Genomic DNA, 13,719 nt, shown 5'->3' with positions numbered 1-13,719 from the left:
AGCCGGCGGCGGCTTCGGGCCGCGGGGGCCCTCCCTGGGCCGCGCGGTGGGAGGCGGCGGCGAGGCCACGTGGTAGCGCGCGACTGGTGCGGGGGCGGTGGCGCGGAGTTTCCGGCGTGGGCGGACAATGTCCGGCGCGTCGGAGGGGATTTTTAGGGTTTCGGAGGTAGGAGGAGATCCGTAAATTGGGGGGTGTTTAAATAGGCATAGAGGGAGCTAGGAGAGTCCAAATGAGGTGCGGTTTTCGGCCACGCGATCGTGATCGAACACTCTAGATGATGGAGCAGAGTTAGGTGGGTTTTGGGCCAAATTGGAGGGGTGTTGGGCTGCAACACACACGAGGCATTTTCGGTCCCTCGGTTAACCGTTGGATTATCAAACGAAGTCCAAATGGTACGAAACTTGACAGACGGTCTACCGGTAGTAAACCAAGGCCGCTTGGCAAGTCTCGGTCCAATCCGGAAATGTTTAATCCCCACACACGAAAGAAAGCTAGAAATGACCACCGGAGGAGAACGAAGCGCCGGAATGCAAAACGGACAACAGGGAAAATGCTCGAATGCATGAGACGAACACGTATGCAAATGCAATGCACATGATGACATGATATGAGATGCATGACAAAGATAACAACACACGAAGACAAAGACCCGAACCCGAGGAAATAAAATAACTTAAGGAAATCCCATCAGATCCCCCTCCACTCCGGGGCTGCAAAACCTCCCCTGTCAAACGAGGCCTAAAGGAGAAGAGGGAAGGAAGGGAGAAGGGGCCGCGCCCCCAACCCCCTGTCCAATTCGGACTGGGTTTGGGGAGCGCGCACCACCTCCTGTTTCCCGCCCCCTCCTTCCCACTAAGGTCCACTAAGGCCCATCAACTCCCGGGGGGTTCCGGTAGCCTCCCGGTACTCCAAAAAAAACCCGAACCTTATCGGAACCATTCCGGTGTCTGTATATAACTTCCAATATATCAATCTTTACCTCTCGACCATTCCGAGACTCCTCGTCATGTCCGTGATCTCCTCCGGGACTCCAAACAAACTTCGGTTACCAAAACAAATAACTCATAATACAAATCGTCATCGAACGTTAAGCGTGCGGACCCTACGGGTTCGAGAACTATGTAGACATGACCGAGACACATCTCCGGTCTATAACCAATAGCGGAACCTGGATGCTCATATTGGCTCCTACATATTCTATGAAGATCTTTTTCGGTCAAACCTCATAAAAACATACGTTGTTCCCTTTGTCATCAGTATGTTACTTGTCTGAGATTCGATCGTCGGTATCATCATACCTACTTCAATCTCGTTACCGGAAAATCTCTTTACTCGTACCGTAATGCATCATCCCATAACTAACTCATTAGTCACATTTCTTGCAAGGCTCATAGTGATGTGCATTGCGGAGAGGGGCCAGAGATACCTCTCTGACATTCGGAGTGACAAATCCTAATCTCGATCTATGCCAACTCAACAAACACCATCGGAGACACCTATAGAGCATCTTTATAATCACCTAGTTATGTTTTGGCGTTTGATAGCACACTAAGTGTTCCTCCGGTATTCGGTAGTTGCATAATCTCATAGTCATAGGAACATGTATAAGTCATGAAGAAAGCAATAGCAGAAAAACTAAATGATCATTATGCTAAGCTAACGGATGGGCCTTATCCATCACATCATTCTCTAATGATGTGATCCCGTTCATCAAATGACAACACATGTGTATGGCTAGGAAACTTAACCATCTTTGATTAACGAGCTAGTCAAGAAGAGGCACACTAGGGACACTCTGTTTGTCTATGTATCCACACATGTACTAAGTTTCCGATTAATACAATTCTAGCATGAATAATAAACATTTATCATGATATAAGGAAATATAAATAACAACTTTATTATTGCCTCTAGGGCATATTTCCTTCAGTCTCCCACCTGCACTAAAGTCAATAATCTCGATTACATAGTAATGATTCTAACACCCATGGAGTCTTGGTGTTGATCATATTTTGCTCGTGAGAGACGCTTAGTCAACGGGTCTGCAACACTCAGATCCGTATGTATCTTGCAAATCTCTATGTCTCCCTCCTTGACTTGATCGCAGATGGAATTGAAGCATCTCTTGATGTGCTTGGTTCTCTTGTGAAATCTGGATTCCTTTGCCAAGGCAATTGCACCAGTATTGTCATAAAAGAGTTTCATTGGACCCGATGCACTAGGTATTACACCTAGATCAGATATGAACTCCTTCATCCACTCTCCTTCATTTGCTGCTTCCGAAGCAGCTATGTACTCCGCTTCACACGTAGATCTCACCATGATGCTCTGCTTAGAACTGTACCAACTGACAACTCCACCATTCAATAAAAATATGTATCCATTTTGTGACTTAGAGTCATCCGGATCGATGTCAAAGCTTGCATTGACGTAACCATTTACAACGAGCTCTTTGTCACCTCCATAAACGAGAAACATATCCTTAGTCCTTTTCAGGTATTTCAGGATGTTCTTGGTCGATGTCCAGTGATCCACTCTTGGATTACTTTGGTACCTCCCTGCTAAACTAATAGCAAGGCACACATCAGGTCTGGTACACAACATTGCATACATGATAGAACCTATGGCTGAGGCATAGGGAATGACTTTCATTTTTCTCTATCTTCTACAGTGGTCGGGCATTGAGTCTGACTCAACTTCACACCTTGTAACACAGGCAAGAACCCTTTCTTTGCCTGGTCCATTTTGAACTTCTTCAAAACTTTATCAAGGTATGTGCTTTGTGAAAGTCCAATTAAGCGTCTTGATCTATCTCTATAGATCTTAATGCGCAATATGTAAGCAGCTTCATCGAGGTCTTTCATTGAAAAATTCTTATTCAAGTATCCTTTTATGCTATTCAGAAATTCAGTGTCATTTCTGATCAACAATATGTCATCCACATATAATATCAGAAATGCTACAGAGCTCGCACTCACTTTCTTGTAAATACAGGCTTCTCCAAAAGTCCGTATAAAACCATATGCTTTGATCACACTATCAAAGTGTATATTCAACTCCGAGAGGCTTGCACCAGTCCATAAATGGATCACTGGAGCTTGCACACTTTGTTAGCACCTTTTGGATCGACAAAACCTTCTAGTTGTATCATATACAACTCTTCCTTAAGATATCCATTAAGGAATGCAATTTTGACATCCATTTGCCAAATTTCATAATCATAAAATGTGGCAATTGCAAACATGATTCGGACAGACTTAAGCATCGCTACGGGTGAGAAGGTCTCATCGTAGTCAACTCCTGGAACTTGTCGAAAACCTTTCGCAACAAGTCAAGCTTTGTAGACAGTAACATTACCGTCAGCGTCAGTCTTGTTGAAGATCCATTTATTCTCTATGGCTTTCCGATCATTGGGCAAGTCAACCAAAGTCCACACTTTGTTCTCATACATGGTTCCCATCTCAGATTTCATGGCCTCAAGCCATTTTGCAGAATCTGGGCTCATCCTCGCTTCCTCATAGTTCGTAGGTTCATCGTGGTCAAGTAACATGACTTCTAGAACAGGATTACCGTACCACTCTGGTGCGGGTCTTGCTCTGATTGACCTACGAGGTTCGGTAGTAACTTCATCAGAAGTTTCATGATCATCATCATTAGCTTCCTCACTAATTGGTGTAGGAATCACTCGAATTGATTTCTGTGATGAACTACTTTCCAATAAGGGAGAAGGTACAGTTACCTCATCAAGTTCTACTTTCCTCCCACTCACTTCTTTCGAGAGAAACTCCTTCTCTAGAAAGGATACATTCTTAGCAATGAATATCTTGCCTCCGGATCTGTGATAGAAGGTGTACCCAACAGTCTCCTCCCATTTGGGTTCGAGCTTATCAGGTTGAGGCTTTTTCACATAAGCATCGCAGCCCCAAAATTTAAGAAATGACAATTTGGGTTTCTTGCCAAACCACGGTTCCTATGGTGTCGTCTCAACGGATTTCGAAGGTGCCCTATTTAACGTGAATGCAGCCCTCTCTAAAGCATAACCCCAAAACAATAGCGGTAAATCAGTAAGAGACATCATAGATCTCACCATATCTAATAAAGTATGATTACGGCGTTTGGACACACCATTACGCTGTGGTGTTCCACGTGGTGTAAGTTGTGAAACTATTCCACATTGTTTCAAATGAAGACCAAACTCATAACTAAAATATTCACCTCCACGATCAGATCGTAGAAACTTTATTTTCTTGTTGCGATGATTTTCCACTTCACTCTGAAATTCTTTGAACTTTTCAAATGTTTCAGACTTATGTTTCATCAAGTAGATATACCCATATCTGCTCAAATCATCTGCGAAGGTCAGAAAATAACGATACCCGCCGTGAGCATCAACACTCATCGGACCGCATACATCAGTATGTATTATTTCCAATAAGTCTATTGCTCGCTCCATTGTTCCGGAGAACTGAGTCTTAGTCATCTTGCCCATGAGGCATGGTTCGCAAGCATCAAGTGATTCCAAAAGCCCATCAACATGGAGTTTCTTCATGCGCTTTACACCAATATGACCTAAACCGCAGTGCCACAAAAAAGTTGCACTATCATTATTAAACATATATTTTTTGGCTTCAATACTATGAATATGTGTATCACTACTATCGAGATTCAGTAAAAATAGACCACTCATCAAGGGTGCATGACCATAACAGATATTACTCATATAAATAGAACAACCATTATTCTCTAATTTAAATGAATAACCATCTCGCATCAAACAAGATCCAGATATAATGTTCATGCTTAACACTGGCACCAAATAACAATTATTCAGGTCTAAAACTAATCTCGAAGGTAGATGTAGAGGTAGCGTGCCGACCGCGATCACATCAACTTTGGAACCATTTCCCACGGGCATCGTCACCTCGTCCTTAGCCAATCTTCGTTTAATTCGTAGCCCCTGTTTCGAGTTGCAAATATGAGCAACAAAACCAGTATCAAATACCCAGGTGCTACTACGAGCATTAGTAAGGTACACATTAATAACATGTATATCAAATATACCTTTCACTTTGCCATCCTTCTTATCCGCCAAATACTTGGGGCAGTTCCGCTTCTAGTGACCAGTCCCTTTGCAGTAGGACCACTCAGTCTCAGGCTTAGGTCCAGACTTGGGCTTCTTCACTTGAGCAGCAACTTGCTTGTTGTTCTTCTTGAAGTTCCCCTTCTTCCCTTTGCCCCTTTTCTTGAAACTAGTGGTCTTGTTAACCATCAACACTTGATGCTCCTTCTTGATTTCTACCTCCGCAGCCTTTAGCATTGCGAAGAGCTCGGGAATCGTCATATCCATCCCTTGCATATTATAGTTCATCATGAAGCTATTGTAGCTTGGTGGCAGTGATTGAAGAACTCTATCAATGACACTATCATTAGGAAGATTAACTCCTAGTTGAGTCAAGTGGTTGTGGTACCCAGACATTCTGAGTATATGTTCTCTGACAGAACTATTCTCCTGCATTTTGCAGCTGTAGAACTTATTGGAGACTTCATATCAATCCAGGCATTTGCTTGAAATATTAACTTCAACTCTTGGAACATCTTATTGGGGAACGCGGTAATTTCAAAAAAATTCCTACGCACACGCAAGATCCATCTAGGTGATGCATAGCAACGAGAGAGGAGAGTGTGGTCAACGTACCCTCGTAGACCGTAAGCGGAAGCGTTATGACAACGCGGTTGATGTAGTCGTACGTCTTCATGGTCGACCGATCCTAGTACCGAACATACGGCACCTCCGTGATCTGCACACGTTCAGCTCGGTGACGTCCCACGAACTCACGATCCAATAGAGCTTCGAGGGAGAGTTCCGTCAGCATGACGGCATGATGACGGTGTTGATGAAGCTACCGACGCAGGGCTTCACCTAAGCACCGCTACGATATGACCGAGGTGGATTATGGTGGAGGGGGGCACCGCACACGGCTAAAAGATCAATGATCAACTTGTGTGTCCATGGGGTGCCCCCCTCCCCTATATATAAAGGAGTAGAGGAGGGGGAGGGCCGGCCCTCTACTATGGCGCGCCCTGGGGAGTCCTACTCCCACCGGGAGTAGGATTCCCCCCTTTCCAAGTAGTAGGAGTAGCAGAGAAGGAAGGGGAAGAGAGAAGAGAAGGAAGGAGGGGGCGCCGCCCCTCCCCCTAGTCCAGTTCAGACTAGGCCTTGGGGGGCACGGCCTGCCCTAGGCAGCCCGTCTCTCTCTCTCCCCTAAAGCCCAATAAGGCCCATATACTCCCCGGCGAATTCCCGTAACTCTCTAGTACTCCGATAAATACCCGAACCACTCAGAACCTTTCCGATGTATGAATATAGCCTTCCAATATATCAATCTTTACGTCTCGAACATTTCGAGACTCCTCGTCATGTCCGTGATCTCATCAGGGACTCCGAACAACCTTCGGTACATCAAAACACATAAACTCTTAATACCGATCGTCACTGAACATTAAGCATGCGGACCCTACGGGTTCGAGAACTATGTAGACATGACCGAGACTCATCTCCAGTCAATAACCAACAGTGGAACCTGGATGCTCATATTGGCTCCTACATATTCTACGAAGATCTTTATCGGTCAAACCGCATAACAACATACGTTGTTCCCTTTGTCATCGGTATGTTACTTCCCCGAGATTCGATCATCGGTATCTCAATACCTAATTTAATCTCTTTATGGCAAGTCTCTTTACTCGTCCTGTAATGCATCATCCCACAACTAACTCATTAGTTACATTGCTTGCAAGGCTTATAGTGGTGTGCATTACCGAGAGAGCCCATAGAACCTCTCCGACAATCGGAGTGACAAATCCTAATCTTGATCTATGCCAACTCAAAAAGTACCATCAGAGACACCTGTAGAGCACCTTTATAATCACCAGTTATGTTGTGACGTTTGGTAGCACACAAAGTGTTCCTCCGGTATTCGGGATTTGCATAATCTCATAGTCATAGGAACATGTATAAGTCATGAAGAAAGCAATAGCAACAAACTACACGATCATCGTGCTAAGCTAACAGATGGGTCAAGTCAATCAGATCATTCTCTAATGATGTGATCCCGTTAATCAAATGACAACTCATGTCTATGTCTAGGAAACTTAACTATCTTTGATTCAACGAGCTAGTCAAGTAGAGGCATACTAGTGACACTCTGTTTGTCTATGTATTCACACATGTACTAAGTTTCCAATTAATACAATTTTAGCATGAATAATAAACATTTATCATGATATAAGGAAATAAAAATAACAACTTTATTATTACCTCTAGGGCATATTTTCTTCAGTCTCCCACTTGTACTAGAGTCAATAATCTAGTTCACGTCGTTATGTGATTTAACACCAATAGTTCACATCTTTATATGATTAGTTCACATTTCCATGTGACTAACACCCAAAGGGTTTACTAGAGTCGATAATCTAGTTCATATCGCTATGTGATTAACACCCAAAGAATGATCATGTTTTGCTTGTGAGAGAAATTTAGTCAACGGGTCTGCCACATTCAGAGCCGTATGTATTTTGCAAATTTTCTATGTCTACAATACTTTGCACGGAGCTAGACTAGCTAATTTCTCCCACTTTTGATATGTATCTAGATTGAGACTTAGAGTCATCCAGATTGGTGTCAAAGCTTGCATCGATATAACTCTTTACGATGAACTCTTTGTCACCTACATAACCGAGAAACATTTCCTCATTCCACTAAGGATATTTTTGACTATTGTCCAGTGATCCACTCCTAGATCACTATTGTACCCTCTTGCCAAACTTATGGTGAGGCACACAATCAACATAGAATACTTTATAGAACCTATGACTGAGGCGTAGGGAATGACTTATCATTCTCTTTCTATTTTCTTCCGTGGTCAGGTTTTGAGTCTTTACTCAACTCCACACCTTGCAACAAAGGCAAGAACTCCTTCTTTGACTGTACCATTTTGAACTACTTCAAAATCTTGCCAAGGTATGTACTCACTGAAAATATATCAAGCGTCTTGATCTATCTCTATAGATCTTGATGCTCAATATGTAAGTAGCTTCACCGAGGTCTTTCTTTGAAAAACTCCTTCCAAACACTCCTTTATGCTTTCCAGAAAATTCTACATTATTTCCGATCAACAATATGTCATTCACATATACTTATCAGAAATCTTGTAGTGCTCCCACTCACTTTCTTGTAAATACAGGCTTCACCACAAGTCTGTATAAAACTATATGCTTTGATCACTTTATCAAAGCATATATTCCAACTCCGAGATGCTTGCACCAGTCCATAGATAGATCACTGGAGCTTGCTCACTTTGTTAGCACCTTTAGGATCAACAAAACCTTCTGGTTGCATCGTATACAACTCTTCTTTGAGAAATCCATTAAGGAATGCAGTTTTGACATCCATTTGCCAGATTTCATAAAATGCGGCAACTGCTAACATGATTCGGACAGACTTTTAAGCATCGATACGAGTGAGAAAATGTCATCGTAGTCAACACCTTGAACTTGTCGAAAACATTTTGCGACAATTTGAGCTTTGTAGATAGTAACACTACTATCAGCATCCGTCTTCCTCTTGAAGATCCATTTATTCTCAATGACTCATCGATCAACGGGCAAGTCAATCAAAGTCAATCAAAATCCCATCTCAGATTTCATGGCCTCAAGCCATTTTGCAGAATCTGGGCTCATCATCGCTTCCTCATAGTTTGTAGGTTCGTCATGGTCTAGTAACATGACTTCCAGAACAGGATGACCGTACCACTCTTGTGTGGACCATACTCTGGTTGACCTACGAGGTTCAGTAGTAACTTGATCTGAAGTTACATGATCATCAACATTAGCTTCCTCACTAATTGGTGTAGGAATCACAGGAACTGATTTCTATGATGAACTACTTTCCAATTCGGGAGAAGGTACAATTACCTTATCAAGTTCTACTTTCCTCCCACTCACTTCTTTCGAGAGAAATTCCTTCTCTAGAAAGGATCCATTCTTAGCAACAAAATATCTTGCCTTTGGATCTGTGATAGAAGGTGTACCCAACAGTTTCTTTTTGGGTATCCTATGAAGACATAGTACTCCGATTTGGGTTTGAGCTTATCAGTTTGAAACTTTTTCACATAAGCATCGCAACCCCAAACTTTAAAATGATAGCTTTGGTTTCTTGCCAAACCATAGTTCATATGGTGTCATCTCAACGGATTTAGATGGTGCCCTATTTAACGTGAATGTAATTGTCTCTAATGCATAACCCCAAAACGATAGCGGTAAATCGGTAAGAGAGATCATAGATCACACCATATCTAGTAAAGTGCGATTACAAAGTTCGGACACACCATTACGCTGTGGTGTTCCAGGTGGCGTGAGTTGCAAAACTATTCCGCATTGTTTCAAATGAAGACCAAACTCGTAACTCAAATATTCTCCTCTACGATCAGATCGTAGAAACTTTATTTTCTTGTTACGATGATTTTCCACTTTACTCTAAAATTCTTTGAACTTTTCAAATGTTTCAGACTTATGTTTCATCAAGTAGATATACCTGCTCAAATCATCTGTGAAGGTCAGAAAATAACGATACCCGCCGCGAGCCTCAACACTCATCGGACCCCATACATCAGTATGTATTATTTCCAATAAGTCAGTTGCTCGCTCCATTGTTCCGGAGAATGGAGTGTTAGTCATCTTGCCCATGAGGCAAGGTTCGCAAGCATCAAGTGATTCCAAAAGCCCATCAGCATGGAGGTTTTTCATGTGCTTTACACCAATAAGACCTAAACGGCAGTGCCACAAATAAGTTGCACTAAAATTATTAACTTTGCATCTTTTGGCTTCAATATTATAAATATGTGTATCACTACGATCGAGATTCAATAAACCATCACTACTAGGGAAAAGCCTAGCAGCAGCGCGGGTTTTAGGCCTAGCAGCAGCGCGGGTACCCGCGCTACCAATAAGGCGCTACAGCTAATAGTTAGTAATAGCGTGGGTTGAACCCGCGCTACTACTAACAAAGTTAGTAGTAGTGTGTGCCACCCACGCTACTGCTATTTAGTACCCGCGCCACTACTAACAAAATAGTAGTAGCGTGTCCATACTACCAACGCTACTAGTATCCTAAATACTAGTAGCGCGCAGTCTTTTCCCACGCCACTACTAACTAATTTATAATTAAAAAAACATAAAATCCACCAATTCCATTTTATGCATACAGTTCCCAGTAAACACAACAATAGTGAGCACTGCTGGGCTCCTATTTCATGGTTAACCAGAAACCGAAGGAAATAAATCAGCTAAAAAACCTCATTATGCATTGCAACTCACAAATGACCACTTCAAAGAACATGCAAGTATTTATGTCATTAACAATTGCAAACATAAGTTTCTTTTTACTACAGTTGTTGTATGTACTATCACACAGTTCCTCATTCTGTTCTCACTCAATAATAAGAAAAATGAAAAGAAAAGATAGAGATAATCTGCCGCAATTGCACTTCGGTGTCATAGATTCAGTCTGCCGCTTCAACATCTCATTATCTGGCAGCACTCTGTCGCTATCTTCTACCTATGAATAAAAACAGACCTTGTCAGAGAAGCAAATGTGAAACCTTATTACAACATGTATGCTAAGTCGCTAACCCATAGAGACAACTAGAACAAATGTGGAAACTTTCCATGTTGCCGAGTAAGTATATTAACTAGACAAAGTTAGATGACAGTGAAGCTTAAAGCTGCAGTAAGAAATATTAGATATACACATTTTGAAAATCAACCTCAGAAGTGGATACTCTAGTAGACCTGCAAGACCAGATATGGTAGTAACCAAAATCCTATAAAGATTCGAGGTTAAAGATTATAAATCCAATTTGTCATTAGCATAAAAATATTAGTTCCATGAAGAAGTTTGTCAAGAGATATTTTCTAGTGTTTCTAAGACAGTGACTGAAACATAATGAAAGAAAACACGTTTCTGCATTTTAATTAGGGGGAGCTTTAGTTCTAAAATATTGGAACTGTGACTGAATGATCATATATACTATTAGAAAAACAGACCAAAATCCCCGCAGAACAAAACAGACCAAAAAAAATAACTTCCTACTTACAGTGGCAAGAAAATCTTATATGAATGTGTTATAATAAATAATGCTAACCATGAAGTCTTCTTCCATATAACAAAGGAGTGACAAAACCAAAAAAACCTGCAATTCAAGTACGACATGCAGTTAGTTAATTATTTGCATGTCAACAGTGCTAACGTCTAGCCACAGATCTTCAAAGTAAAGATTGTGAACTCTATTAGACATGATTATATCAATTAGACCAAATAGAAAATAATCCAATATGTTGTATATCCATTAAACGAAGTTCAATCTATCTTCTGATTATTAGTGTTTCAGTTAGGTGATTAGTCCTTCTATGGCCGCTAGTTAATAGGTGAGCCATGACTTTTTACAGTAAAAAATGCAAAGGAAATAACAAGTTAGTATTTTTCCAAATCTAATTATACGACCACGTTGATCATACCTTACTAATTCTGGCCGGACACTAGTAACACAAGAAAAACTTCCATGCTTTATCGGTGCACATTCACTATTTGATAGTGTGATCATTTGAGATCACTAAATCATCTTCTATACAACGTAGGCCAGTAACATTTACATCATCTTGCTCACTTGTAGCTGCTGGAGCAACCAAATCATCCTGAGCCAATACAGAGTTGCTGCTCAGGCCAAGAACAACAGTTGTAACAAGACTGGAATTAGGATTGCCATGGTACCAAATATGATATTTATTTCATTAAATCAAATGGAGGAGGCTGCATATGCAGAGAGCAGACCTGCTTACCCAATCAGTATAGCGGCACATGTTGCCGTGCAGGAGCACGCGGCACCTATGACCTTCGCTCGGGTTGATGATGATGTCTCACTTGATACTCCCTTGTCCGCTGAGATGGCACTCTGTCGCCACTGCGGCCACCAGCTGTTGTCTGCTGAATGGAGGCCAAGACATGCCTTGTGGATGTCCAGGAAGCTCGAATCAGGCTGGACCTGAGAAGAAATAGAGCATGGCCGTGTGATGTCCTGGCTGAATCAGAGTACATTGCCTAAGGAAATAAAATGGGCAAAAGGAGGAGCGTACTTGGGAGTCACAACTCTTTAGGAACATCCATCTTGGCAGTGCTAGTACAAGAAAATGGCAAATACAGTTGAGTCTATTAAGCCCTCCACTGTAGTAAGGCAGCCATCTCCATCCTCCTCTGAAACCACTTGACAAGGTCCAATGCTTTGTCACTGTAATCCCTCTTCTTCTATAAATTGGTCTGCAAGAACTCCTATCACTGTAAAAAATTTGCGACAGCAAACATATACTACAAGGACATATCCACGACGCGCTTAACACAAGAGAGAGATGCTACAGCCAAACAAATCATGACCAAACACATATCATCCAGTCCAGGACTTGCTCACTACTATTTTGCTTGCAGATTCTTCCTTCAGGTTATAGCAACCAACTGAAAATAATACTACATAGAAATCACAAGTAGTCTTTAGCCTACGTGCAAATACAAATACTTGGTTCTCTCAACCGCATAAAAGTGCAAATACAAATCACAATACAAACTGTCCGCAGATAATGCACAATGCACGACACTCTTCTTTCCCGATCAAACTTTTGATTCATATGGGATCCCTATAAGTAGCACATTGGCTCGTTGCGACAAGAACAAAATTCAGAAGTGTGGTAGGGGTATCAGTAATTTTAGGAGGAAATTATTGGCGCTTAATTGAGGAAACTGAGCGTGCACGTGGTGTTTCTTGGACTTACTAATTTTCTATCTTGAGTTGGACTTCAAGATGTTTTTATTTTCTTTGAGAAACAGATTGAGACGTTGACTGTCAGCATTATGCGTGTTAATTCAAAATGATCCGGTCTCCGGATATCCATTCTGTCACTTTTCGAACACTTTGTGGTGTCAGGTTGGTTACATGCTGGAAGGAAGCATCGAACTTGTTGTTTATTAATATATATATATATATATATATATATATGCAAAAACGGGTAGCAATTAGCCTAATCAGTGTCTGTTGGGACGTCAATCCCTGCATAAAAGTGCAGTAGTTTTCTTCAGTGGAATCCTTGTGACATTCCAGTCTTGGTCTCCAATGTGACCATCCAACCAGAGATCTAAATAGTGTAGCATCTACGTACAGAACATGAATAAACTTGATCGATTGCCTTGGGCAAGATAGAGATCTGTGAAGAGGGAGGAAGGAGAGGAGAGGAGAGGAGGGCATACCTCGGCTAGGAGTTGCTGCTGTGGGAGGCGCAGGTGGAGCCGTCGTGTACCTCGCCGGCTCCAACATCCATGCGTGGTGTCGACCCACAGCAGGGAGCCGTCGGCGGTCTCTTGTGACCTGTGTTGCGTGAGGAATCCGGCCAAATTGAATCAGAAAATGGCAATTCAAATTGAATCGAACAACATCCGAGATCTGGCCAAATCGTGTCCAACACACACACACACGCATGAAGGGAAGGTAGGGGGAGAGACCTCCATGGCGTCGGTCGGAGAACCATCTCCATCTCTTTCCCTCACGCGGGCATACTTAGGAAGACATACGATCGAGGGCGGAGAGACCTCCGGCGGTCGTACGACACGCTCAGGGCGG

The sequence above is a fragment of the Triticum dicoccoides genome, chromosome 1A (genome assembly GCF_002162155.2).
Source record: "Triticum dicoccoides isolate Atlit2015 ecotype Zavitan chromosome 1A, WEW_v2.0, whole genome shotgun sequence".
NCBI classification, from domain to species: Eukaryota; Viridiplantae; Streptophyta; class Magnoliopsida; order Poales; family Poaceae; genus Triticum; species Triticum dicoccoides.
This window is presented reverse-complemented; position numbering follows the sequence as displayed.